Below are 26,071 nucleotides of genomic sequence, written 5' to 3'. Positions count from 1 at the left end.
ATTTAGCCTCTGACTGGGGATAAACCTCATGCATGCCTTGGGTCCTGGAGTGGTTTTGCAGTTCCCTGGAAAAATGACAACAGGGTTTGGAAAGGTCTCTGCAGCACATACCACTTGTCCAGTTACCAGCTTCAGCAAGAAAAACCACAGGAGGCATATTTTGCCATCTGAATGAGCTCAGAGCATCTCAGGCCAGGCCCACCCAGCAGAGGTCTGCAGGTCCACCCAGGGCAGGGAGGACCCTGTGCATTCAGACTACATGCTGTGCTTTAGGACAATGTGAAGTCTTGTGCTTGCTCTAAAAACCAAATATAAATCCTGGGATCTAGGAGCAAGCCACTGTAGCAAGGGATACTTGAGCTCATAAACAAGACTCGAGGACAGCTTTGTATTCCTAAAACCTCATCTGTTTTTATTCTTGTATTAGCTGGTCCAACTCACTTCCCTGACAAAACTTGTCACAACCATGAACTTGGGAGAGTTGAAGGACAGAGAAATTTGCTCCTGCATTGTAGACATGTGGGTCTTCACCATTTTAAGGTAAAAGGAGTAGGCAATAATTGAGTCACAAACCTTTCATGCAGACTAGATGTCAGGCTGGCAGTCAAGGCCTTGCTCACACCAAGTTCACAGCTGGAGCACCCAGCAGCTCCTGGGCTGTCACAGTCACATTCTGGTTCTCAGTCAAGGCAAATTGTTGGACCCACTGTACCACTGGTTTGCAAATACTGACTTTCTACTAGCAAGGGTTGAGTTTAACCTAGTATAATGAAGCTTAAAGATAAAATTATAATTCCAAAATAGAAGGTTAAGAAATCCGGGTATGACTTTCAGTTTTAAGCAAATACTAGAAGCTTAAAAAACATGCCTCTTGAGATCAAATAGCAGAGAATCCAAAGAGAGCAGGTTTGTATTTTAGATCTCAGTAACAGCAACAGTGGTTTAGAGTGTGTTAAAACTTCACGTTTCTGCTAGTAGTTTAGGATTCTGCAATAAACCTAATTTTTTACTCATCACAGCATGTGATCTTGAGCAGGGAGGTCACAGTGTTCCATTTAATGTTGCCAGAAGCAGTTAAGCAAACATTGCTGGCCTTACAAACAGGTTATACCCAAACTGAACCTGCTACATCCCTGACTGATCTCTTGCTGCCTGCCCTTTTTGGGAAGGAACTCCAGCACAGCAAGGCCCCAGGCACCGGCTCCAAACAATATAGATGCTAAAAGCAATTTCAGTGCTCCAGTTCAGTCTGAAAGGAGAAATCAAGCCAACATCATTCAAAGAGTTAACCACAGTTGCCATCATCCCCCCCACCCCTTTTCTTTGAAAACCTCTCTTCACAGAATCAGAGAATGGTGGGTGTTGGAAGGGACCTCTGGAGATCATCTTGTCCAACCCCCCTGCTTGAGCAGGCACACCCAGAGCAGGGGGCACAGGAATGCATCCAGGCGGGTTTTGAACATCTCCAGAGAAGGTGACTCCACAGCCTCTCTGGGCAGCCTGTGCCGCTGCTCTGCCACCCTCACAGGAAAGTTTTTTCTCATACTGAGGTAGAACTTCCTGTGTTCCAACTTGTGCCCATTGCCCCTTGTCCTGTCATTGGGCACTAATGAAAAAAGCCTAGTCCCATCATCCTGACACCCACCCTTAAGGTATTTATAGGTATTTATGAAATCTCCCCTCAGTCTTCTCTTCTCCCAGCTGAACAAACCCAAGTCTCTCAGCCTTTCCTCATAAGGGAGATGCTCCAGTCCCCTGATCATCTTCATAGCTCTCTGCTGGACTTTATCGAGCAGTACCACATCCTTCTTAAACTGGGGGGCCCAAAACTGGACACAGTACTCCAAATGTGGTCTCACTAGGGCAGAGTAGAAGGGGAGGATAACCTCTCTCGGCCTGCTGGCCACACTCCTTTTAATGCATCCCACGATACCGTTGGCCTTCTTGTCCACGAGGGCACATTGTTGGCTTATGGTCTTGCCATCTGTCACTCATAATCCTCTACTAAAATAGTCTGAAAGGGAGTTACTTCTTGCCTGAATTCCCTTTTGCATAGAAAATTACGATTTTTCATTATCATTTCCAACACATCTTTTCTGTGTGCTTAGTTCTTCAGTCACTCCTTCCTCCCAGCACCTCCTTTTCATTTCATCTTTTACCAAAGGGAAAACACACACTGACAAAAAACAAACAAACAAACGAACAACCCACCCCAAAATTAAGGGGGAAAGCCCCTCTCCCCATAGGGCAAAAAGAGTTTTGACCTATTTTACCCATTCCCCTGCTCACAGCTGCAAACAAACCACAGACATCTTGTATTTCTCCTCCTAGGGCACAGCATCACAGCCCCATCCTTCCTCACTTCTCCCACTCATCTGGCACCCACACCATAAATGCTAGCCAGTCAAAGGATTCCCAGGTTGGCTAGGACTTACAAATTGACAGCTTTATGAATATGTGAGATTAGTCTTGCCTCTCTCAACCAGTTGCACCCACCAAGGGAGGAAACACAGTCCCCAGCAGGAGGAAGAGACATGCTAGGTCAGATGCCTGCACAGATGATAAGCCTTTCCAAGCTAGAGGGCAAATTGGTGGCACATGGGATTCAGGACCATGTAGCTGGCGGGGTGGAAACTTTAACCAGCCAATATTGTGTCACGGCCTATCTCATCTGCAATTAAAGGCAGGTATGCAGCGGGAGAGGTGAATTGTTTACAATTCCTCAAGCTCTTGAAGATGTTTTAGAGCACTAAGAAAAAGTTCTAAGACAAGCTGCCCTGCCATCAGGCTGGCACACAGCAGCCCATAATATCCACGAAAGGAAACAAAGGACGAGCACAGCTGCTGTTTGCATATGCACCCTACAAGCAACTCATGCAAATCCTCTCGTGCTACTCGCTGTTTCCTACCTCACTAGTAATTAACGCATCCCAAGAACCACAATGTGTCATCAGGACAGTGCACAGACCCTAAGTATCCTGCAAAGCCAGCAGTTCCCACCCTAGTTTACTTCTTTACACCCTATGTATTGTTTTTGCCTTGTTTCACACTTCACTTAGATGCTTAGTTCAGACCCTAATTATGCTTTGTAGATAGTTAAAGCACCTCTGTTTCTGGGTGTAGAAATACTCCCCAGGACATACTGTAATTGTCTAGGAAACATTGCCTGCCTGCCCTGACTTCTAGGTGTAGCTTAGCTAATTGTGTTCCTTGTAGCTGGATTAGAAGCATCAGCTCATCTCTAATGTGCAGTAACCGCAAATCAAGTAGTGAGGCTGCACTTGAAGATAATTAGAATATAAAGCACCAAAGAGTTTTCTCTGTGGCACCTCCCACAAAGACGGAAAAAAAAGACTGGTTTGTTCATCCCTGACTGCAGTGGGGAGCTGCTGCTTTCTTCACAGCAGGCTCCCAGGGGATCCATTCCCCCTTCTGTGCCACAGCATGCAAAGCAAATCTAAATTAGACATGCTACGTGGCAAGCAGCCATGTCTCCTAACTACAGCAGGATCAAAGATAGCTATAATCCCAACAGGGTGGGTTAGATTCAGCTAATGAATGCTCTGGGGAAGAAATCTGGCTGGATTTGGATGGCTTGATAGAGAGAAAGCAGAGCTCCCAAGGCTTGGGAGAAAGCATGGGACTGATCCAAGACTTCTCAGGGAAAATCATTGAACCCCAGGTGGGGTAAGGAGTGAAAACCAGACAAGGGAAGAAGGAAAGCACTGAAAGATGGTATGTAATATAGCACCATCTTCTGAAAGAGAACCACTCCTGCTTTTCAGATGGCTCCTTGCCCCTAAGCATTTAAAACATCTTTATGCTCCTGGATTTTATGCCTGACAGGCCTGGAAAGGTAAGGGGTGGCATTGGCACAGCTGAGACTATGCACCGAGCTCCTGTAGTGTGTGCAACAGCCCCAGCCCCAACATTCACAGAACATACTTGTGAAAAACAAAAAGCCATCCTATTGCTTTAGATAGAGAAAGAAGAGTTAAAACAACTGCATAGCAAAAGCAGATGAAAAGCATGTACTCTTAGCCCACTCATTTACCCTGTGCTTTCTATGAGCTTGCAGAGCTGGGAGGACTTCACATACCACTATGGATTGGTTTCACCAAGAGCAGTAAGGAGTTATAAATGCTCGCTTACAATCATCTAGAAGCTCAGCCTTTTTCCTTCATGTCCTGCCCAGTGCCTGTTGGGCCTCCCCTGGAAGCTGCAAGGGAGTTTGGTGTGGAGCAGCTCTCACTCTGACCCTGATGGAGAGATTTTCCAAGCAGGCACCCAAAGCATCAGCCCTCTGCAGTTTTGCTGGAGTTAATTAAGCAGCAGAATTTCCATCACGTTGTTCCAATATGCTCTGTTATGAGCCGGCTTCACCAATATTGTCTTGCTGAGCAGGATGGTAACTTGTTTTTCTAGTAAAGCAAACCAATCTCTTACCACATTGGTGGTGGCATGGTGCGTGTATGCTCTCAGAGGGCTCCCAAGGACCTGCTTTTACAGTGTTTCTGAAGGTAAGATTTCTGTTTAAGTTGCCCAGTGTTGAGTTATGCACCTGGGAAGAACTGGGAAGGGAATCCTCTTGGTTTTGCAGGGAAATACAATGATGTCCCCAGCCTGCGGGGCCCTGGCAGGGCTGTTGGCGTTCTAGTAGTGTAGCTGAGCTCCTTCTGGGGTTGCCTTTCATGGGCCTGCAGCACTTTTGGAGAAGGGCTTGGGAAAAGAGGAGGAGGGTGAGATGGTTTCTGTTACTGGCAGAGTTGCAATTGTACGTGTGCAGAAGCGCCTGGTCTGCTGTAGGCTGTCATTCACAGGACAGGCAATAAGTGACAGCCTGGTTTAGGTGATAGGGCCATGGGGAGGACAGGGAGATGCGCGGGCAGTGTCAAGCCTGTCGTGCCCCTGCTGCATGACAGCAGCGAAGTTGCTCACAATAGAGCAGTCCAGCTCACTTAGCAATGCTGGGGCAGTGGCTGTCTTTATACCAGACCTTTTGCAAGGTGTTGCTGACTTTAACCGAGGTCCATGAGTGCTGGGCTTGTCATCATAGTTATGGAGGCATTCAACTGCACTGTGTGGTCTTATTTAAATATCTGCTATGTAATTCACATGCAGGTTCTCAAAAGTAACTTCTCTCAGATGAATGATAGCCAGTTAATGGGTTTGTTTGGAAATGCAAGTGTCCACTGCCCACACAGAGAATTCAGTGATGGTTAACAATGTTAGGAGGCTTTTCAAGGACAAGCCAGTCAGTGCATGGGTCTCCTGTCCCTTCCTTGCTCACTCATGCCCTTACAAGGGAGTGGGCAAGACTCCTCTGCTTTCAGGATCTTATCACAGGAGGATATCAGCATCTAGTTGGTAACACCTAGGTGTCCTTGGCTCACAGATTCTGCCAAAATCCCCCTGTCGTGATGAGAGCCCACTCTGTACTGGCAGAAATGTTGTGTTCCCCTCACTGATGCGATGGTACCCTTGGCTCAATTACTATTTCCCTTCCCCAAGACACACATCCAATAGTTCAATATCCCTGATGTTCTGTGAGCTGAGAGGATGCCCAAGGATCAAAGATGTGTGAGGCTTTGGGCAGCCATCTGTACCAATAGCTTTGTACCATCTGGGTGAGCATGGAGTCATTATGGGCACTTGTATTTATGGGCAAGATCTGGCTATGTTCTTTCCCTGGAGGTTTTGAGAGTTTGCTAAGCCTGCTAGTGGTTGGAGGCTCAGCTTCATAAGCACAAGTACAAGGATTGGTCAGCACAGGAAGAGGTGGTGTTATAAGGCCCCATCCTAGGAAGAAGCCTTGTAGCCTAAAGATAGTATCTCATTGCAGGTTAGTAGTGAGTGAAATTGCTTGGGCAGTTTTAAAGGCTATTCTTAGTCCCAATTTTTTTTTCAGGAAGCATATTATTGGGAAGTGTTTATTTATACTGAGATTTAGGTCTTCCTCACAGAAGGATATTTCTGCCAGTCACCTCCTATTCTTTGCTATTGGTTCATCTCCAGCAGTGATTGCTGGTGGTATAGTTTGCAGTGCCCCAGCAGTTGGATGGGGTTCTGCACCAAAGGTACAGATAATATAGTGAGTGATGAGAACTCATAGAAAGAAATACTGATATGAATCTCAACTTGTTTTGAGGTGAAGAAATAATGAATATTCAGGGCTTCTGTGTAGAAAGTTTGATTAAACTGATTTCTGCTTTAAAACTTGTTTTGGGATGCACAAGCCAGCAGCAATTTCTTGGAACAACTCTTGTCCAAAGCTGGGCATGGTTTTTGACTGCTCTTGTTTGCTAGAGGTGTGTAAAATGTTTCCTCCCCTGGCAAGATTAGTGTTTGAATCTCACCTTAAACGGTCAAAAAAGGAAGACAACAAGTGGTATTCCCTACCAGAGCTTTATTGTTCATAGGTGTAAAGGTGTGGATGGGAAGGGCTGCTCATACATGAGCTCTCCATCCCTTCTCCTTTCCAGCTGGATTCAGTTCTGTCCTGAAAAAGCTGATAAAGTTCTTAAGGGATCCTTATCTGGAGGGCACTGGGTAAATCCCTTCCTCCAGTCCTCATTTTGATTACTCAGGCTAAGCAAGGATGAAAGGCTATGCCAAGCCATAATCCAACAGACCACCATTCATCTTGGAGCAAATAAACACAGAACCCAGACTAAGCTGCTGCTTTTTCCTGACTGTCAGGTTCCTTCCAGGGGCAGATGACAAACTCTCCAGATCCCTTTCTCCAAATTTCCAGAGACCTTCCCTTGTGTCCTGCTACAAAGACTCATCAGGGTCTCACGCCTGCCCAACAGATCAACAAGTGGATACCCCAATCCTGCTTCTCCCTGTCTCTCCTCCTTTTCCCAGTGTCTCCTTTGCCTGCCTTAGACCTCCTGGAGTTGCTCTACAAACTACAGCTCTGCAAGTGTCTTGCTGCCTGAACAGGTCTGCAAATGAGTGACTATTTACTGCAGGCACAGCTGAAAGAAAGGCACCAAAATCTCCTTATCCGATGAAGCTGCCTGCTAAGCCAAAAATTTCGTGACTACTGGCCAGCACATTTCTCATCAGCACAGTAAGCAAGTCAAGCTAGTGGACTCCTGGATGCCAATGTCAGCACAGGAACGCAGCCAGTCAGGTGGTGATCCCATAACCCCACAAAGGGTTTTCTTTGTATCAAACCCAACGAAAAAGATCCAGTGAATCAGGCAAACATGGCCCTTGCTAGTACAATCTCATGTTGCAGGGAGGAGCAGGATAAGGCTCAGGGAAAGGGAACAAAGCTGGGAAAAGATCTGGAATAACTTCTGTAGGAGGAATGACTGGCTAAGCTAGGACTACCCAGCCTGGGAAAGGGTGGTTGAAGGACAGGAGAGAGTTCTGGCATCAACAGTGTCTGGAGATGGTGAATGGGGAACACTCTCTGCTGTTCTCGTTCCAGTTCAGGATTTAGGTAATGATAAATTAAACCATCATGTGAGAAGTCAGCTAACTAAAGGAGAGAGTCCTTGTGCTGGGTGGGAGAACTTCATGGCAGAGGATACTGTGGAAGCTAGACCTGACATAACTTAAGAAAGCAATTAATGGAAACAAAAAAAAAAATCCACTGAGGCTTATCAGAAGGAAGTAAGGCCCTTAGCTGCGTACTGCAGGAGTCTGAGGAACATTTTAGGGGAAAATACCATTGGGTGCTTATCCTGGTCTTACACTGTCCCCAAGCATCTCCTGTCAGGCATTGTCAGAAGGTAATAAGCAGAAGGACAAGCAGCCAGGAGTTGTGAAGCAGTGATATATGGAGGGTAAGGAAGCAGACTGAAAAAAAATTGTGGGAAAATCACAGGTGCATCACATTTCTAGTGGCCTTTCATCAGGGAAGACCATCAGCTGCTTTGTGAATTGCTCTGGACAAAAGCAGGGCAATCCAGCAGGTGCCTGTCTCTATGCCAATGATGAGAATAGATCTGTGATAATGTGGTACTGATCCTGTGAGCACAAGCACAGGTGAATAATATTACTGACAAGTCCCTCTGAGGGCCACAAGACCCATTCTGTACATATGGGCCTGAGCTTCAGTGCATCTATGTATACAGACCTTTTCCTGCTTGGCTCACATAATGTAAAGAAGCAATACTAGCAACATTGAGCCCTTCCTTCTCTCTCTCGCAGAGGAACAAGACATGATACAGAGGAGCTCTGTTATGCTTGACCTGCACAGCTTACAGATGCCTTTTTCCAATACCTGGAAGAACGGGATCTTGGCATTAGTCATCCTCTTGCTCCTGGCGGCCCTGACCATCTTAACTTGCCAGATGTGTCAGCTCCAGAAATGCAACAGGACTGGAAAAAGTAAATATAGGGTGACAGTTCTCAGCAGCCACTGGGAGCCTGCATTTCTGCTATCCTTTCCTCTCAACAGCATCTTCCGCCCTGGACCAAACACAGGAGCTAAGCAATGGCCTCAGCTTTTGTGCTTCCAGCTGCCACCATTTCTGTCATAGTCACTCTGGCAAGCGGTGTGTCCAAGATCTCCATTACCTGATCTGAGACAGGTAAGGGAGCCAGTTCCTCTTGTTAAAATGAAGTTGGCTCTGTGTGCAAGCAGACGAGAGGTGGGAAACTGGGGCAGGTCACCTCTCCTGGTTGTTACCTGCAAGGGGAAGAAACAAGGTGCACATATTACAGGATCCCACAAGCATGTCCTGCCCATACAGTTGTTGTAGCCTTGCTACAAGCCAGCTGCTTCTGTACCAGGCCAGACACATGAGCATGGCTTCCTGTGTCCTCTCCAGCCCAACTGTTAGCTCATGCCCCAGGTGATGCCAGGCTCACCAACTCATCCTCACTGTCTACAGTTCTTCCCAGCCTCCTGTCACCCACACTCAGCAGCCCCACTCAGCTGCGCAAGGTCACAAGCCATGACCATGGCTCATCCCACTTCTTTCATCCAGAAGCGTCAGGTCTGAGTGCCACCTGAGCGCAGCTTGCTAGACAGCTCCAAGATACATTTTTATAGTAACCAGGTTGCAAGGCTGTCCCAGGAAGTCTAAACCATACAGTATTCACACCAGGTGGTCAGTGCCAGCACCTGCATGATGGCAATGTTAACACTGGACCCTTTGACAGGTCCTACTAACAGGGTCTTGCTTGTGACAGCACTGTCCCTGCAGGAAGAGAGGTTGAGTGAGGCCATAGGATCCACTGTCCTCCTGCCTATGCCCCCGGTGTTGGGGGAAGAAATGCTTCCCACTGTACTGGAGTCTTTCCCAGCTGGAGTAACCCTTCCCTCCAGGACAGGGCTATGCACAAACTAAAGCAAATATAAGTGTAAGATTGTGTGACAGCAATGTCTTCATCCACTGCACTAATTTTTGGGGTACCCTATTTAAATGTTCTGCTTTCCAGAGACAGGATCCTCAGGGTTTTTTAAACTCTGGGCTCTCTAAAGGCTTTCACAAACTACAAAATTAAAATCCCACTCCAGGACTCTCACCATCATCTCTAAATGTCATCATCTCCAAGCTGGATGGCACTTACTCAGCTTTTCTTTACTCCCACAGAGAAGAGATGCCACAGCAAAGGCTGGGTTAGGATAAAGGCAGAGAATGGCATTTGGTGGAAAAAAATGCCACCTCGTCTGTATGACCCTGCTAAGCAGAGCAATGCAGATATCAAAGCAAGTATACTGATGCTAGGGCAAAGTCAAGAGCCACCCTCATTTTCAGAAGTCAAACTCCAAACTTTTCAGAAGTCAAGTGATGGACTGACTGACAGTCCAGTAGAAAACAAGACCCAAAAACCTGTGGCAAGAAAAAATACAAATAGAGAGACTCTCTGGCTGAAGGGAATGGAGAAGCAATGTAGAACAGAATATATTCCATATACAATAAAATATTTCTCTTCCACTTAAACAGAAACTCTTTATGTATGGTAACAGGACCAAATATACACCAGGGACACTTGCCCACTTGTTCCTGTTTCCCTGGCAGGACTAGACAGCCACAGAGGCACACAACAGGGGAGGGGGGATCAATACACTAATGTATCAGGTCAGCAGCCAGCCCCATTGTGATTTTACAGGTATTGCAGCCCACCCACAGCACCTGTGCACTCACTTCCCATCCTTCATTGCCCCTCAGCCTCCCAGAGGGTACTCGAAGTAGCCTAAATTCTGGATGGTAAATTCAGATTTTGACCTCTCATAAACAGGGCTGCTGGGATGCTTCAGCTCTTCAGGCTGCAAGCAAAACACAGCAGACAGGTATGATAGTGTGCGACAGGGACCTTTGTTCCTGTTTCCAGGTGTGTTAATGAACGTTGCAGAGCTTATGAAGTCTGTGGCTGAGGGAAGTGAAAACACTGGCAGAGCAGATTCTGGGGAAACTGTTGCAAAAACTCTCCTCTCACTTGATCAAAAGTTCCACATCTACTTGCTTCTCCTTTATCTGTCTCTTAAATTTCTACTGAAAAAGAAGCGATTGCAAACCTTTCCCATCCCGTCTCCCTAGACCCTATTACTGAAGAGACCCAGTTTCTTCTCCACCTCCAGCCTGTGCCTCTGTTGCGGCACGTGGTTTCCAGTAAAACAAATTCCTCAAGTTCCTGGTGACCTTCCTGCAGCTGGCCAGGGCTCAGTGCAAGAAGAGGAACCCAGGCACGTAGCCCTGCTGTGCAGTGCCATGGCAGGGGGAGAGCCAGCTCAGCAACGAGAGAGAGGAGCCAGCACCAAAATACCACCGACAGCTGCTAAGTACAAAAAGGCTATTAGGGGGTTGCAGCTGCTTCTCTCTAATTAAGAGAAAAGCCAACACTAGAAGGAAAAGCACAGCAAGGGGGAGGGGAAAAAAGGCCGTCCTGCATGTCATGGGACGAGCAAAGCAGCTGCTTTTGTGTGCATGCTCTCCCTGTTGCAGCACAGCTGTTGGGCTGTGCTGTGCATTTCACTCACTGTCCAGCCTGAGCCTACAAGTGGATCCTGAGTGACGCCAAGCTCTCTCCACCTCTTTCTTCCCCATGGTCTGAACCAGGATTAGATGCTTGTGCTATGCCAGAGAGCTGACCTGCGAGCAGGGTACCACACAAGCCCTCATGGGTCCCCTGGCTCTACTGCAAAGGCACCAGGCCTGAACACACCTTCCTTCCCACCATTGTAGGAATAGGAGGGAAGTTTAACACTACCAGACTAATAAAGACCCATATCTGTCTTTTCCTTTTGTACTCATTTTCTTTAGGTGAAGGTATTATGAACTGAGCTGGACAAGCTGTGCATCTGACTCATCTTCTCTAGCAGGACCAAGGCCCTCAGCAGCATCAGCAGCAACTTGGGGCTCCTGCCTGACTCCTGGGGCACACTGAAATTCTCCCTTCCTCACCACAGAGAGCGATGTAAGCTGCTTTTGGCTGGCTTGGAGGCCCAGGGGCTGCCTGGCCATGGGTGTGCTAAGTCTACTGTCCAGGTCCAGCTGCTGAAGCAGGTCCTGTCCCATATCCCCAGGCTCCAGTGCGTGATCCAGGAGTGGCAAAACCAAGCGGTGAAGAACTGCAGCAGGCCAGTCTTTGGGGACCACTTTGCTACCTGCAGGATGCCAAGGTGAAGAGCACCCTGAAGCTGGAAGTGAGAAGGGATGATAGCTCAGTAGATATAAAGAAACGTGCCTTGACCAGAGAAGAAATGTGTAACAGCTTCTGGAGATGTCTCCTTCTCTCACCTGTTGGAGGAACATGGAGTGAGTCAGTCACCAGGTCCTCTCAGAGTACAGCCAGCTGGGAGGTTGGCCTTCTGGCAACACGAATAAGATCAAGATTGCCAGTTGCCATCAGCAGCAGCCAGAAGGGTCAGAAAGCCTAGAACCCCTAAAACACTTTAGCATTCAAAGGTGTGCCTTACTAATTTATTGGCCATTTTATTTTTGGGCTCTTCAGTACTGATGTGTTCAGGGGGGTGATTTCCCTGAAATCTGTGTTTCCCGCTGCTCTGTGTTCTGCCATCCTTTGCCACAGGCATTCCCTGTGGAAATGTACTTGGATGCACGGTCCTGCAGCAGGATGCAGCACAGAAACTGAGGCCTGGGGTAAATGCATGGCACTGCAGCGAGTGAGCTGAGGGATAGCATACAGTGCAGGGAGAGCAGAGCTAACTCTAACAGAGATCACTTGTAGCCTCTTTTCCCTAACTCTCTGTTACTCTCACTTGTGTGCTTCTGATGCCTCATTTAAAGCTAGTTTGGGCCTACCTGCAGAAGTAACACTGCAGATGTACATGTGAATGCCCAGGGATTCTAAATGCACACCATCCCTTGGCAACAGATAGCTGTGAGACATCCTTTAGACTGGGTTGGATTTGAAAAGTGTGCTGAGGGGACAGCAGTGAAGACATTACTGGTGAAATCCACAGCACACAGGTCATTTTCCAACCAACTATTCCCTATGAATGATCTGCAGACACCACGAGCCAGCAGTAAGAAAGGGCATGAAGCTGAAGCCTTTGTACTTTGAACCACTTGCCACATTGTACCATGGTGCCCAGGAGCTCAGCTGGAGGCAGAGGGAAGTGGATCACTTAGGAATCTGAAGTTGCACTAACAGCAGTATAAAGACAAACAAGTACTGCAGAGTTGGTACAAGCTCACAGGTCTCAAGGTGTTAGCTAGAGGTGTAATCAAACAGGGACAGATGGCTTTGCCAGGGGCATGTAATTCTTTAGTGGTCTCTGGCAGGTTTCGGTCTCTCTCAGGAGCAGCCAGTAATTGCTATTTCGGAAGACATCAGTGGACTAGATGGCTTGTAGGTCTGAACCTGAATGGTGATTCCCATGTGCTGCTACAGATTTCACGTTCCTTGACAAGTGTCCTGTTGCACATTACTTCAAAGCCCCTTTGATACGGCTATTAAGTTTTCCTGTGGTAGCAAGCAGCAAAGCCAGGGAGCTCAGGCTAGATGTGGGAAATGGCTGCATGTTGGGGAGCCACATGCTGGAGAAACAGCTGTGGAGGAGGGACACAAAGAGGGGACTGAAGCCATGTGTGAGCACATGCAGTGATGGCCCCAAGCTGCCATGAAGCAAGTGTGGGCAGCTGGCAGAGGACATGGCCTTGTGCAAGGGGATTCCAGCACCTGCCCTCTCCTCTGGCCAGCCCCGGCAGCAAGCAAACCTTGCATGGAGGAAAGGCAGGACTCAGTAAGATGAGAGGGGCTATGGCCTTCACACATCCTGTTCCAGCTGGTCTGAGAAAGGGGACAGGGCAAGGTAATGCTGCTTGATGTTCCAGCAAGCAGATGTCCAAGAGCAGTAGGGTGTTAGCAGAGGTGGAAGCACAGCAGAGAGTTTTTTCAGGTGATACCACTGAAAGAAAGCATCTGAATTTTACTCCTTGGCATGGACCTTCTTTGCTATCATGACAGCCCAATCCTGACTCCCTCAAAAGCCCATGGGTCAGAATGGAAACATGAAAACAGGCCTTAAATGTAGGTATCTTCCCTTGAATGAGGTTGAGGTATGGTCCATGTAGAGGCACTTGTGGCACAGCTCCATCCTCCACCTCACCCCCACGGACATGTTTTTTCCCTCTCTCCCACAGGTTCAATGGTTTGACAAATATTCCAGAAACACTGCACGGGGAAGTCAGGGTCACCCTATGCAAGCCAAAGGCCTCCCATAGCTTCGTTTTCTGTGAAGTGGTACAGAAGACTACAAAGGTGAATACTCTATCACATGGCCTTGCCCTGTGTGCCCACACAGTGGCCAGGAGGTTGCATGTCAATACAGCCTTCATTTTATTAATGAAAAATCCTCGCCCTGCAACCTTGGGGGCCACCTGTGTGATATTCATGGCAGCAGATCCCTTCTGCTCCCAGTACGCTTCTCGGGTAGAATCTGCAGGAAGTCAGGGCTCTACAAGGATGGAGTTTGAAATTGCATGTTAAAGGTGAGATCTCCAGGGAAAGATGAAGGCATATTGATGACAAGCTTATGTTGCAGCACCTTCTCCCTTCTCCACCCACAGAGACAAGAGTTCACTCTGCATTATAGTGGTGGCCATTTGGTTTGTTTAAAGAGACTGGTGGCCCAAAATGAAGACAGGTGATGTATTCCAATAAGGAATTAATAGCAATTTAAAAATATTAGAGGTGTATTATAAGTGGTTGCTAACAACATTAGTGTATTTTATAACAGAGAACAAGTGGCATCTCAAGTCCAGCAACCTCAACAATTAACTGTAAGAAACATCTATTCGTTCCTTATACATGGGAATTTGGTGTAAAATGTGACCAACACGAATTTAATTCCAGACCTAGTTCTCATAGTATGCAAACATTAACTTGGCAAAGTGTACAGCCTGTGGGACTTCCTGTGGGCCTCTGGGTAAAAATACCATGATGCCATAAGAATTAGTAGTTTAGTACTGTAAAATTAGCACAAATGCTTTTGGATGTATTCTGTACTGCACTACCTCATGCAGTCATGTTTCACTGGACTCAAAAATCAGAAGACACCCTTGTATCCAGGTTATCCAGACACAGGAGAACAGGGACTCTTCCATTCCTCCCTAGAAGAAAGGGAAACTGCCACACCAAACAAATAGAGCGCAGATGCTGGCAATTGTTAAAAAGCTAAAATTCAGTCTCGGGAAAAATACTGAGCAGCAAGATATGGCCAGCATGCTGTGGTGGCCCTGCAGTCTTTGTTGCTGAGGTCCCAAGAGCACACTCATGAACTGCAGGAGGCTGATGTTTGGCCTTGATGGCTGCAGAGGTCATTGCACTGGATGCCTGCTCACCACATGCCCGTATGCCTTTCACAAGACATTGTGGGAGAAGTGCTTGTGTCACTAAAGTGCCTTCCCATCTCTCAGAGGATAGAGGTCGGGCTACTCAAGGCAAAAACTACATCCCCTCATAGCACTGCAGATAAGAGTGAGGATTTTATATCTGCTGCTGTTGCTGCTCCAGTCTGCTCTGCTGCCTGCTACCTTTATCTTACACCCAGAGGGATGGGGAGGTGTTAGAGGGAAAGGTCCCTTGCATTCCCATTGTACCCCAGCAAGTGCTGCTGAATCAGACCACAAGTCTTTCTAGCCTAGTGTCTGTCTCTGACAGAGGACAAAGTACTATGGAAAGAAGACAGGCATAACTGATACTCCCCCTCTGTACTCCCCCTGCCTCTTCCGGTTCGTGGCTTAGAGACTTCTTGAGCTAGGGTTGGCTTCTGTCTATTTAGAAATCCTCAATCTCCTTCCTGCACTGCTTCAGTCTCCCCTTGAGCCCATGCTAACCTTTAGCATCCACAGTGCCCTGCGGCAGGGACTTCCACACCAAACTACAGTTCTAAGAACCACCTTCCCTCGGTTGACCTTGTGATTTGTTGGCTCATTGCACTAATGAAACACCCACCTACTTCTCTCAGACAATGCCTTCCACTCCTCTTCCCTGTATCACAGGACTTTAATGCCTTTTCTCTGCTCTGCAGAGACCTGAAGACCAAACTTCATCACAGTCCTGTTGCCTTTCAGTATAGTGCCAATTTGCTTTTCCTCTTGAGGATGCCCTGGGGTGGGGGCAGTGCAGAGATGCTACAGTGCTCCTTGGGAATGTAAGGAGAGCTTCACTATCATCCTTCAATCTACACTGACGAGATGGCCCTTAGGCCATCAACGCTTGAGAGCAGCCTTAGAGATGCTCTGCATTGCAGATAAGCTGTAGGCAGCTCCTTACCCTGACAAGGCTGAGGTAGAGCCATCTTTTTCCCCAGTAACCCAACATTTGATGCACAAACCAACAACATTTCAGATGTTGGGCCCTTGTCTTATGTGGGTTTCTTCCCTGCACCATCCAGCTAGTTCAAGGAATGGAGGGACAGGAAGATCCAGCAATTTTCCTTCTGTAGTTCTCAGCATGTAAGCAGTGAGAAGGTAGACAGCCCTTTCACTTTCCTCACTTTACATCCTTCTCCCCCTCTTAATCGTATGTCCAAGGTTTCCCCTTGGGACTGGGAGAAGCACAGCAGACTTTGAATTCTTGAGCTGGTCTCTCCTGGGCTGAACTCTTCCCACAGCCTTAAATGCTCAAAATATCTTCTCGTCTGTACCTCTAAAGCTACTGTTTTCTGTTTTGCTAAATACAGGCAAAGTAATTGCAAAGGCTCCTCTCTGGTGTTTCTGAGCTTTGCTGCAGGTGGTGGATTTAGCATAAGCACTTACAGGTCTAAGAGGAGTAAATCCTTTCCTCCATCACCTTGTTTCTACTAACTTCAGAGCTTGTTCCACAACTACAGAGACTATACTGAGGTAGTTCTTGTTAAATCATGCTCTACTATTATAGGATGGTGAGGTCCTACTAGGTCCTACTAGCGACCAAGAAGCTAATGCCTTGGCCAAGTGGTCTGAGTTCCAGCAGTACTGAAGCCAACACAAGCTTTGTTACTAGCTTTGAGAAATGTGGGATCAAGCCTGAACAGTTGCAATATTTAGCTGTAATCAACACACAGCCCTTTCCCAGCATGACTACCTTATGCAACATTATGACTATATTTGAAATGCCCAGCTCTGGGACAGAAATAGCTACCCCAATGTTTCACTTCTCCTTTCTCTTCCCCGTCCCAGATGTATACTCAAGGATAGATGTTCCCTGCAGATGCCACAGCAATCAGCACCAGAAGTCCAGGCCACTGACCCACACACTGCTAATCATCAATGAGACTTTCCTCTTCCACATGCCTGAGCCTCCAGCATGGGACTGTACAGTCCTGGTCTCCATTTATGAAGTGGACTGAGTCCCCAGGCATCTCATTGGACTCGCCCCCCTGGGGAAGAGCAGAGCGAGCGAAGCAGCTGACCACAGGGACCTCATGATAAAGTCCATCCAGCAATCCATAGCTAAATGGCATCCTCTGCTCGTTTAGAGGGGAGGTCTTCTGCAGCAGTTGCATGTGAATCTGGCCAGGGTTTTCTTTCATGAAGACGAACAAGGCAGCACTCACAGTGGGTATATCTAAAATAGATATCTAAAAAAATTACTTCTTGTTCCCTAAGACATGAACGGAGGTAACAATCTTTTGGCTTTCTCCCACTCCTTGCTGCTGCTCCTGGTAGGGAAAGGCTTTTTTAGCTTTGCTGATCCCATGCCATCTTTACAATAGCAGCAGGGTTTCAGCAGCACCTCGAGCTGGAGAAGGTTTGTACATGCAGAAAGAAATAGAGTCTGCCCTGAAGTGCTCACTATGACCAGACAAGAGGAAAAGGGGATGGGAAGGAAGAGTCAATGACCTTATTTATAAGAGAGCAAAGCACTAAAAGGTTCATTGTTTTCTCTAAGCTCAAATGAGAAATGTAGCTGGCAGCTTGAATTTATATTGAGATCCTCTCCAGCACCTCAGAAAGCCATCACCATTTTTTCCTAGTAGCCTCCCAGGCTTGGCTTATTAGGACTTCCAAGTTTGTTACAGAAAGAGTGAAAACAGGCCCTGGGGCTATTGGGGTATAACTGCCTTGGTGTGAGCACCACTGTACTTGCACAGGACAGGTCACTAATGGGAAAGTGCCACCCATCTACTCCAAGACACCAGCCAGAGACTTTCACTGGCAATCCAGCAACCCAAAACTGAACATGGACAACTCTCTCCACACTGTGGGCACGAGGGTGATGTGTCATCTCTGACCTTCATGCAGAGGCAACTCCTTGTGCTGCTTGGGAAGACATATCTCCCTCTGGGGAAGGATGCTGCTCCTTGCACCCCAGAGGGTGCTGCTGTGCTGGAAGGGCAAGCACCCGGCAGTACTGCCAAGGTGACCATTGCTGCAGGGCTCTGCCCTGGCTCCATGTCCCAACACAGAGAACACTGAAGCGAGATACATCAGATGTCTGCCCACCTCACATCATCCTTCTGCCACAGGAATCTCTGATGGAGACTGGAAAGGGCTGGGGCTGCCTCACCACCCTCCTCTTCCCCACTCCAGCTGGGTCTAACAACTCAAGTGTTTTCTGCACCCTGAAGCAGGGAGTTTAATAAACTTGCTGACATTTTTGCTGCTATTAATTCTAAGGAATCTGTATATTCTTGCCGTTCATATCCATTTAGTCTTTTTCTGAATCTTGATGTATTCTGGCCTTTGGGAATTCCTGGGGCGTGCTCATTGAATGTCATAGGGGAAAAGAAGTTAAAAACCCCCAGATTTTTCACAGCTTAAAATTTCCTTTCACCTGTCTCCCTGTCCTGGTCTGATAAGAGAGGCCCATCTGCCATTTCCTATACTCCCAATGTGTTTTCTGACTGATTTCCCAGGCTTTCAAAGTGGCAAATTCTGTCACATAAGAGCCATCCTCTGCCTCATCTGCAGGCAGGTGTGGGTTGGAACTCCAGTTTTCCTTTTTTCATGTTTTTTCTTAGTGGCACTGCTTAAAAATCCTGCCCCCTTGCCACAAGATATGTAAGGTCTTACCTTCTGAGAAATCTGTTAAATGCGTGAATGGGTTTTCTGTAAAGTACAACCAAAAAAGAAAAAGTGGTGTAAGTCACAAAGGCTTATGTTAGTGTGGGAAGTAAGTGAAAGGAGGCCAGCAGAAAAGGGTAGGGAGGAGGAGGTGCTGGTGGTGAAATGGGTGCTTCTGCAGCTATACACACTTTTGCACAGCTCCTCTTGTGTTTGCTTGCCCTACAAAATGTCTTGGATTGCAACATAGACCTGAGTCCCTGGTCCTGTGAAGGCAGGAAGGATGAAGCTTGGAGGAAGAAGGCTGGAGGAAGGCTGCGATGTACTGCAGGTGATGTTCAAGTTGGGCTGAGGTGTCCCAGAGAGGCCAGCATTCAACTGTCTGAGGTGCAAAGCTCAGGCAGGGCAGTGGGAGTGGATGACAACTCGGCAGTGCTTGCAGGAGGTGGGCAGGATGGTGGCTCCTGGGTGGTGGAAGTTCTTCAGGTAAACAGCACTGCAGAGCGGCAAGGAGATAACAGAAAGGAGTCACTGTTTTTGCCATCCTCTGTCTTCCCCTCCTTGCAGAGGCCAAGCATGGTTTGGTTGGTTTTGGGGTCTTCTTCCTTTCATTCTTGACCATCTTCAGCCCTTCTAGGCTTTGATCTCTGAAGTTGTCCAGCCACAGCAGCAGCAACAGCCCTTTCCTGATGCAGGACGCCTGTTGCCCTGACTGCTACTGCGTCTAGGGTAGAGGCCTCCTATGGCCTCTTTGGGGATGTGCCTCTCACTCATGTCTTCTACAGTGGGCAATTTTCCTCTCCCTAACACTGTGTATTCAATTTCACTTGAAGTCGATCAGGCTTTTTGCTGTGCTGCCTTCCCGTGAGACTGCATGGGCAACAGGTCTGACTGCAGATGGAGCCAAGCAATGCCAAGCTGAGGAAGAGAAAGGTGGCTTATAAATAAATACATAGTTTTTATATATAAACATATATATTATAAAATCTATTAATAAATAAGTACCAAATATTTTAATAAATAAATATGTACAGGAGTACAGACAGGTGGGAAAATAGCTCTGCAAATCCTACTAGAAAAATATTGCTATCAAACCACAGAGCCATATCCTTCATTTCCTGCTCATGCAGATTTTTCCATCTCAAGACAAATATGCAGAGAAGGAACCAGCCTTGGCCTTACAGGTGAACACTCTGCACTGGAGACAGTTATTCCACCCTCGATACAATGAGTCAGCGTGCTTATACAGTTAAACTATTAAGATAATTTTACTCCTCAAACTCTCAAAGCTTCTCTAATTAGCCTCTAGCAACTTTAGGTTTGGAGCTATTAATATGAACTGGAGATGAATTTCCGTGCAATTGATTGTCGTGGTTCTTGGCCATATTTGACTGGTTTGGGTGTGCCTGGGGTAGCTCTGAAAGTTAACTGCAGATTCAAGTCCTTGCACAGCTTCTCCTGCCTATCTGTAGTAACTACAGACGATGGTGGTCTTGGGATTAAAAAGCAGAATGCCCTACTGAAGTAGCAGAAAAAGTTCCCATGATTCACTGGAGAGCGCTAGGAAGCACGCAGTGACTGGGAACAGCCCGAAGGCGGCACCAGGCAGAAGAGAAACGAGGAGGCTCTTGCATTTGATGTAGGTGCCTTCAGTGAGCGGACCTGACTACCTGGGATTATTCCTTGTTTATTCCAGGGTTTGTGCTTCCTCTTCTGAGTTCCTCTCCCAGCTTGGTAGTGCCAGGCTCTCATGCAGGTACTGGCATATTTGCAACAAATCAATGTGCAGCTGCTTTGCTAGAGCCAGGAGGGTTTAGTGCAGCACAGAATCGGGCCCAGTGCAAGTCAGCCTGGGACCAGCAGCAGCCCCCAGCATCACTGGTGTTTCTCCCAATGGACATCACGCACGGCAACAAAGACAAGCTCTCCCCTACACATGCCTGGGATGGAGAGGCTGAAGAAGGGGGATTCCTCTCCTTGAGCTCAGAGGAGTTTGCACCTGAGGACAACCACATCAGGCATGTGGTTGCGGGCACAGAGCTGCAGCTCACTCACATTGCATGGTGGAGTGGGAGGGGGCAGCAGGGGAACCAGGATGTCGTCCTCCCCACTGTGCGCAGCTCCTGTAATGCCTGCGCGGCAAGTGTCACATGCTTTGCTTTTCTGTTATGAACAGGCCTGGAGGCACCTTCTTTAATTAATGTTTGGGTAGCCCTAGCAAAACACCATGTAAATGGACTTGAAGCAACACAGCCAGTTCAGGCACACCCGAACACCAAAGTACTCGGGTCTCATTTGGCCTACAGTCAGAGCCAGACATGTTAGACCTCCCCAGACTATGGCAGATCTCAGATTCAGCTCTGGAGATTAATTTCAGGGCCCAACAAGATCGGCATTTAGTTTCAAGTCTCTTAGTGGCCCAGTTTCCAGTGCTATGCCATTCAGCTGGTAGGAAGGACTCTGAAGGCAGGCAGGCTGTGCCACTGAACGCTTTGAGAGCTCTGGCATCCAAGTCTTGGTCCCAGCCAGGAAAGTCTGCAACAAAGGCTTGGCTGGTGGGACCAAAATTTCAGATGATCATGAATTTACCCACATTGAACAGCACCTGCCTTCAGCTGCCGGCTAGGCAAAGACCGTTTCAGAGGTGCTGGAAGCCAGCCCTGGGCACACATATGCAGGGCTGAGTGACCTCTGAGCAGCTCAGCTTGTTAATCTGTTTGCACATGCCATGTGTCTCCTCTCCAGGGGCTCCCAGCTGCTTTGGTGCCTGGCGATCCTCCCAAGTCTGCCCTTCCCTCCCTCCTCCTCTCTAAGCACCTGCTTTCTGCAGCAAGGGAGAGAGTGGATGCCTGTCTCTCTCCTTCCCTGCCAGCCCAATCTTCAAGCAGTGCAAGTCCCACTCCCCAGACATGTCTCCGCAGTTGAAAGCAAGAGACAAAAAGGAGCTGCCCCGAGCATGCGCCATGCATCAAGCCAGGGCATCTCCCCTGCCATTTCCGTGCTCCCCACACTGCTGGCCCTTTGCCAGATGCCTTATGCTGTCCCACCAAGACCCCAAAGTCATTCCTGACTGTGCCTCTCGCAGCCCACATGGGCCCTTTGGGTGAGCAAAAGCCACCCAAAAGCTCACCCAAATACGAGCCTTTCCTCCCCTGCCTGTAGCAGCCAGCTTGGCAGCAGCACTCCCTGCCTGTCCCCCGCTAGCTGGCCCTCCTGGGATCCCCTCCTCCTGGCCTGTGCAGCTGCATCCTTGCAGACAGTAGCAGCTGCTGGGGCAGTGAGTGGGGATCTTGCAAAGTGCCAATTTGTAATGGACTGTCATGGGAAGGAGCCAAAAATACTGAGACTCACCCTGCTTGTCTGCCTCCAGACCCCCAGCTCCCCCCCCACAGGTGTGGACATCTTCAGGAGCAGTTCAAACCTCTGGAGGGCTGAGCTGGGTCTGTGTGGCACCTCTCCCTCGCTGTTGACTGGAAAAATCAGATTCAGGATGATGCTAATCCTAGCAATGGAGCATCATCGTGACAATTCTCTGGTGCAGCTGTGTTTGCTGGTGAGGTGAAAGAGTCCACCTGCCTGTACCCCTCCTTCCTCCCCTCCCTTATGCGAGTGGCTGCTGCTAGTAAAACCAGTAGCCAGAGCTTCTCTGGAAAAAAACAAGCATGTAATTTTTTCCTAATCCGGCACAGCCAAAGCCGTCCTGATAAGAACAATCCCTTGTTGGGAGTGTTCATGACAACAGAAGAATCTGCTGCCCTGCCAACCCTCCCCAGAAGCACCAATGGAGCCCTGCTCCTTCAGAAATCCCAAGGATCTTGTCCAAACCTTGCCTTCAGCACGCAGGACCTGATACTGGGCAACACCTCCCACCCAAACTGGAGCCCCAGAGCAAGATTAAACAATAACAACCATTAGGAGGTTAAAAGCAGGGTGTCAGAAAGCACCCCTGGCTGTGCCTGCCCACTCCCAGCCACGTACCCCCATACATCACTCACATAGTCCACACTGGGAGATGATCACCCTGGGAGCGCCTTTGTGTATTTTAGGATTTTTCTGTGCTTGCAAAGACAGAAGTAGTGTGCGCTGATGTCTGATGTCACACCACTGCCATACGATCCTCATCCGGCTCCATCAGGCAGTGGCAGCCCATGGCCCTCATCCAGGCAAGCAAAGAAGAGGGTTGTCCCAATAGCCAGCAGTGAGAAATTGTGCTTCCTCTCCCTGTATTTACCCCACATAAACAAAATGCAAATATGTATTTACAGAAATAAACTGCAGGGAGCCAGCAGGGGACCAGGTGACATCTCTGTGTCACTGGCAGCTTTTGCCCATGACAGCATCACCAAGACAACAGCCATCCGAAGGAGAAGCAGTCAGTCCCCTGCGAGAGCAGAACAGCAGCATCAGCCTGACCCATGAACCTCCAAGGTCTGCTTGGCTCTAGATGAGCATCCACTTCCCACATCCCGCTTGTCTCCTTTTCCAAGCTCTCATCACTGAATCTAAGTGGCTTCATGGCTGATTTAACTTTTTCAGCAAAGTAGCTGGGAGGTGAATATTATCTCATGCAAGAGAGAAGAGCACATTGACTGAAATCACACAGAAAACCTGTTGTAAAAGAAGGAAGACAATTTAAACATGCAGAGCCCTGGTTTTAGTTGTTGCAGACAGGGGCTTTACTCCATGTGGGAGTGCAGCTGAACTCCGTACAAGCCATTTGTCACCTAGGAGCCTGTTAGGAGGCTGTCTTGTCTAACCATCATATGGCTGTGGCAGAAATAAGAGGATGAAGGTTGCTGCTTGGTAGTAGTGTAATGTTTGCAATCCTGGGTTAAAATGTTTTTTTAAAAAAAAAAAACACAAGAGGTTGGAAGAATGGAGGGGGGATAAAGGCAACCGCATCCTTTGGAGAAACAGAAGTCTAAGTTTCTTACACCTCTGGGATTAGGTACAGGGGCCAAAGGCAATGTATTTGACCCACCTTGCTTTGTCTGTAGCCCCATCTCCCTGCATACCTGCCAGTGTGAAAGCTGATTAGAGCTGAGGCTCTGCTTTTCCCTGCTGAGAATCTGCTCGTGCCTCCTGAGCATCCCCCTGCGAGCTGAGCCTGGCTTTTAGTCCCAGCAGGCGCAAGGATCTTGTGCTCGCTCCCAGGAACTTCCTTTTCCGGCTGACGCAGGGGAAGCCCAGTGCCCTGTGACTGCTGGCACCCCTCCAGCCGCCTCTGCTTGGCACTCTCTGGCTGCAGGGAGCTTGGTGGAGGTCAGACAACAAATACAACATATCCTCTGGCTGGAGGGGAGGAATTCCTGACCTCAGTGCACATGCCATCCAACTTCTGGCTCAAGCAATATCTCGCTGTGGACACGACAGGGATAATGACGTGGCAGGAAAAACTACGCTGGAAACAAGGTGTGTATGTGGGGGATGAGGCTGGGAGAGGAAGAAGTGCTTTAAGCAAAAGGAGGAAATGTTACAGCGAGCCAAGTGAGACTCCAGGGAGAGGTCTCCTTCAGGTACCAGTGATCCAGCCAGGCACAGACTTCAATTCATTCTTTAAAGAGAAATAAAGACACTGATTCACTCAGCCCATGGCCCAAAGAGCCTTGGGAATGAACCCTTCTCTTGCCCTCTCCTGGAGGAGAAAGCCCTGTTTGGGATACTTGCACAGAGCTCCATGGATTATCTTGCACCTTTTCTACACACAGTAGACACTGCTGAACACAGGGCTCTCACTGGATTCACTCTCCCCCACCCCTGCTCCAGCAGCTCAGCAGCCCTAATGCATGTTGAGTTTCTCTTATTCGCACTCAAACGAAGCCTGCAAATGTCTCTCAGAGCCCTATCTCCAAGGGCAGCAACCTAACACCTTTTTTTTTTTTTAAGTTAAGCAAGACTGACAGCTGGAAAAATACGTTTAAGTAAGTTTTAAGAGTTATTGATGAGAAGAGTCCTGGAGAGAAATCAGCTGGTGCAGCTTGCAGCGTACCCTGCATGTACACGGAGTTCATGCTATATGAACAGGTGTGGACAGGAAGCAAACCCCTCCAGCCCCAGAGTGTGAAATACTCTGAGAGAGCAGCTAGTCCAAAAACCCAATCCCTGCGGCTCAGAGACCGACTAGCCAGTGGGACATATTCCAGAGCATTTGCTTAATAGTACCATAAACTTTTCAACTAGAATAAATCTTTGTTTGTAAATTAAAAAATAAACCACACAGTGGTTCTGTGTTTGTACCGCTGTTTAGCAGTCCAGCAACTGTTCAGAGCCTGGGCAGCAGAAAGCCTTCAAGGAGACAGAGCAATGTCATTTCTTCTGGATTTCTCCTTCTAGCAAATCCTCCCTAGGAAAGTCCCTCTGGGAAGAGGAGATCTTGGTCTCTAACTCCATTCTGACTTTCCCAGCATCCATTTTGACAATGTTGCTCCAAGTTTAGTCCTAAATTCACCCTCTAATTTCACACAGGCTGCCAAGGAAATCCATTAGGTGATGGCTTTGGCTCTCTTCTGGTCAGAGCCAGACTTCTTTTTGGAAGTTTTTTTCCCTTCACAATATTTTATGAAACCAGGTGATCTTTCCTATCACCACAGCTCCCAGTTTTTAAAAACATGAAGAAAGGCTTCAACCATTCCCCCTAACCAGGAATGAAATTGGAAAACATGCTCCTCAGAAGGCGGCATCAAAATGGAGAAAAATTGACTTCCTGAAGCGTTTGGATAATGGAGAAATATTTCAAAAGCCCTTCCATGCCTAAGGAGTTTCTAAAACACAAAGCAAAATAAAATCCAGCTGACCAGATGCCAAATTCAGACTAACTAGTAGTCTGCCCAAATCACCACCAATTGTAAAATACCCTTTTGTAAAATACATTTTACTCTGTATAAATACTTGGTGCCTACCATCACACAGCTGTTAGTCTCTGCTAACGAACTGCATGTTTTAGACCTGCTCTGAACCCAGCTCCGAGATTCAGCTCAGCCTAGAGCTCATCTGCCACACACTTCACAGTCCCCTGTTGCTCAGGAGGCTTGGTGATGCAGACACTGGTTAAACTAGTTTGCAGTGGAAATGCAAGCCCCAGCAGCATCCCAGGCAGCCTCATGTTCCCAGATATATAAAGACCTTTACTTACCTCTCTGGTGCCCCAGACAGTTTGTTGCCCAATTCAGGTGACAGTTTTGCTCTGTTTACTTAAGATTAGGCTCTTTCATCCCAGTCTCCAGGTTATTTAAAGGGGAAATGGTACCTTTTTCTTTTTTTTTTTTTTAAGGCTTTTTGCATGGGAAATCAGGGGTGCTTGGGGCTGACTTTTCTGGAACGGTCCCTCTCACCATCCCAGTCTCTTCCAGAGCCCTGTGTTGTACCAACCTGTCCCTAATGTGGCCGTTTTCCTAAGTGATGCAAAAGATCGTGGGCTTTTGAAGAAAAAGCCCTCAGCATGCAGTCTGCAAACTTGCTATTCTCCTCCATGGGAAGTGAAAAAATTCCTCCTTAAGAGAAAAAGGGACTTATAGTTTTGGGTCAAAACCACACTAAACAGGTGCCTTCTGGAGAATGTCCTTGACATCTGGTTTTAAACGTGTGTTAATGAACAAGCCAGTGCCTCCAAGCAAAGTCACGGTTCCCAGAAGAACGTCTTAATCATTAAC

General features: G+C 47.8%; 1 long non-coding RNA gene across 8 annotated transcripts; it reads right to left on the bottom strand.

Moving 5' to 3' along the window:
• Nucleotides 1-1,913: 1,913 nt before the first annotated feature.
• Nucleotides 1,914-25,159, bottom strand: LOC142057763 (uncharacterized). Of its 8 annotated transcripts, XR_012660742.1 has the most exons (7): nt 23,438-25,159; nt 22,418-23,030; nt 21,774-21,892; nt 18,432-19,340; nt 11,706-11,776; nt 11,370-11,605; nt 1,914-8,647 (listed from the first exon to the last, which is right to left on the bottom strand). It is a non-coding gene; the product is annotated as an uncharacterized LOC142057763 (long non-coding RNA). The 8 variants fall into 8 exon arrangements; XR_012660743.1 differs by lacking the exon at nt 11,370-11,605 and having other exon boundaries at nt 23,438-25,149; XR_012660741.1 differs by lacking the exons at nt 11,370-11,605; nt 11,706-11,776 and having other exon boundaries at nt 23,438-25,147.
• Between the last annotated feature and the right edge of the window lie 912 nt (nt 25,160-26,071).

This window comes from Phalacrocorax aristotelis, chromosome 5 (assembly GCF_949628215.1).
Source record: "Phalacrocorax aristotelis chromosome 5, bGulAri2.1, whole genome shotgun sequence".
In the NCBI taxonomy this organism is placed as follows: Eukaryota; Metazoa; Chordata; class Aves; order Suliformes; family Phalacrocoracidae; genus Phalacrocorax; species Phalacrocorax aristotelis.
This window is presented reverse-complemented; position numbering and strand designations above follow the sequence as displayed.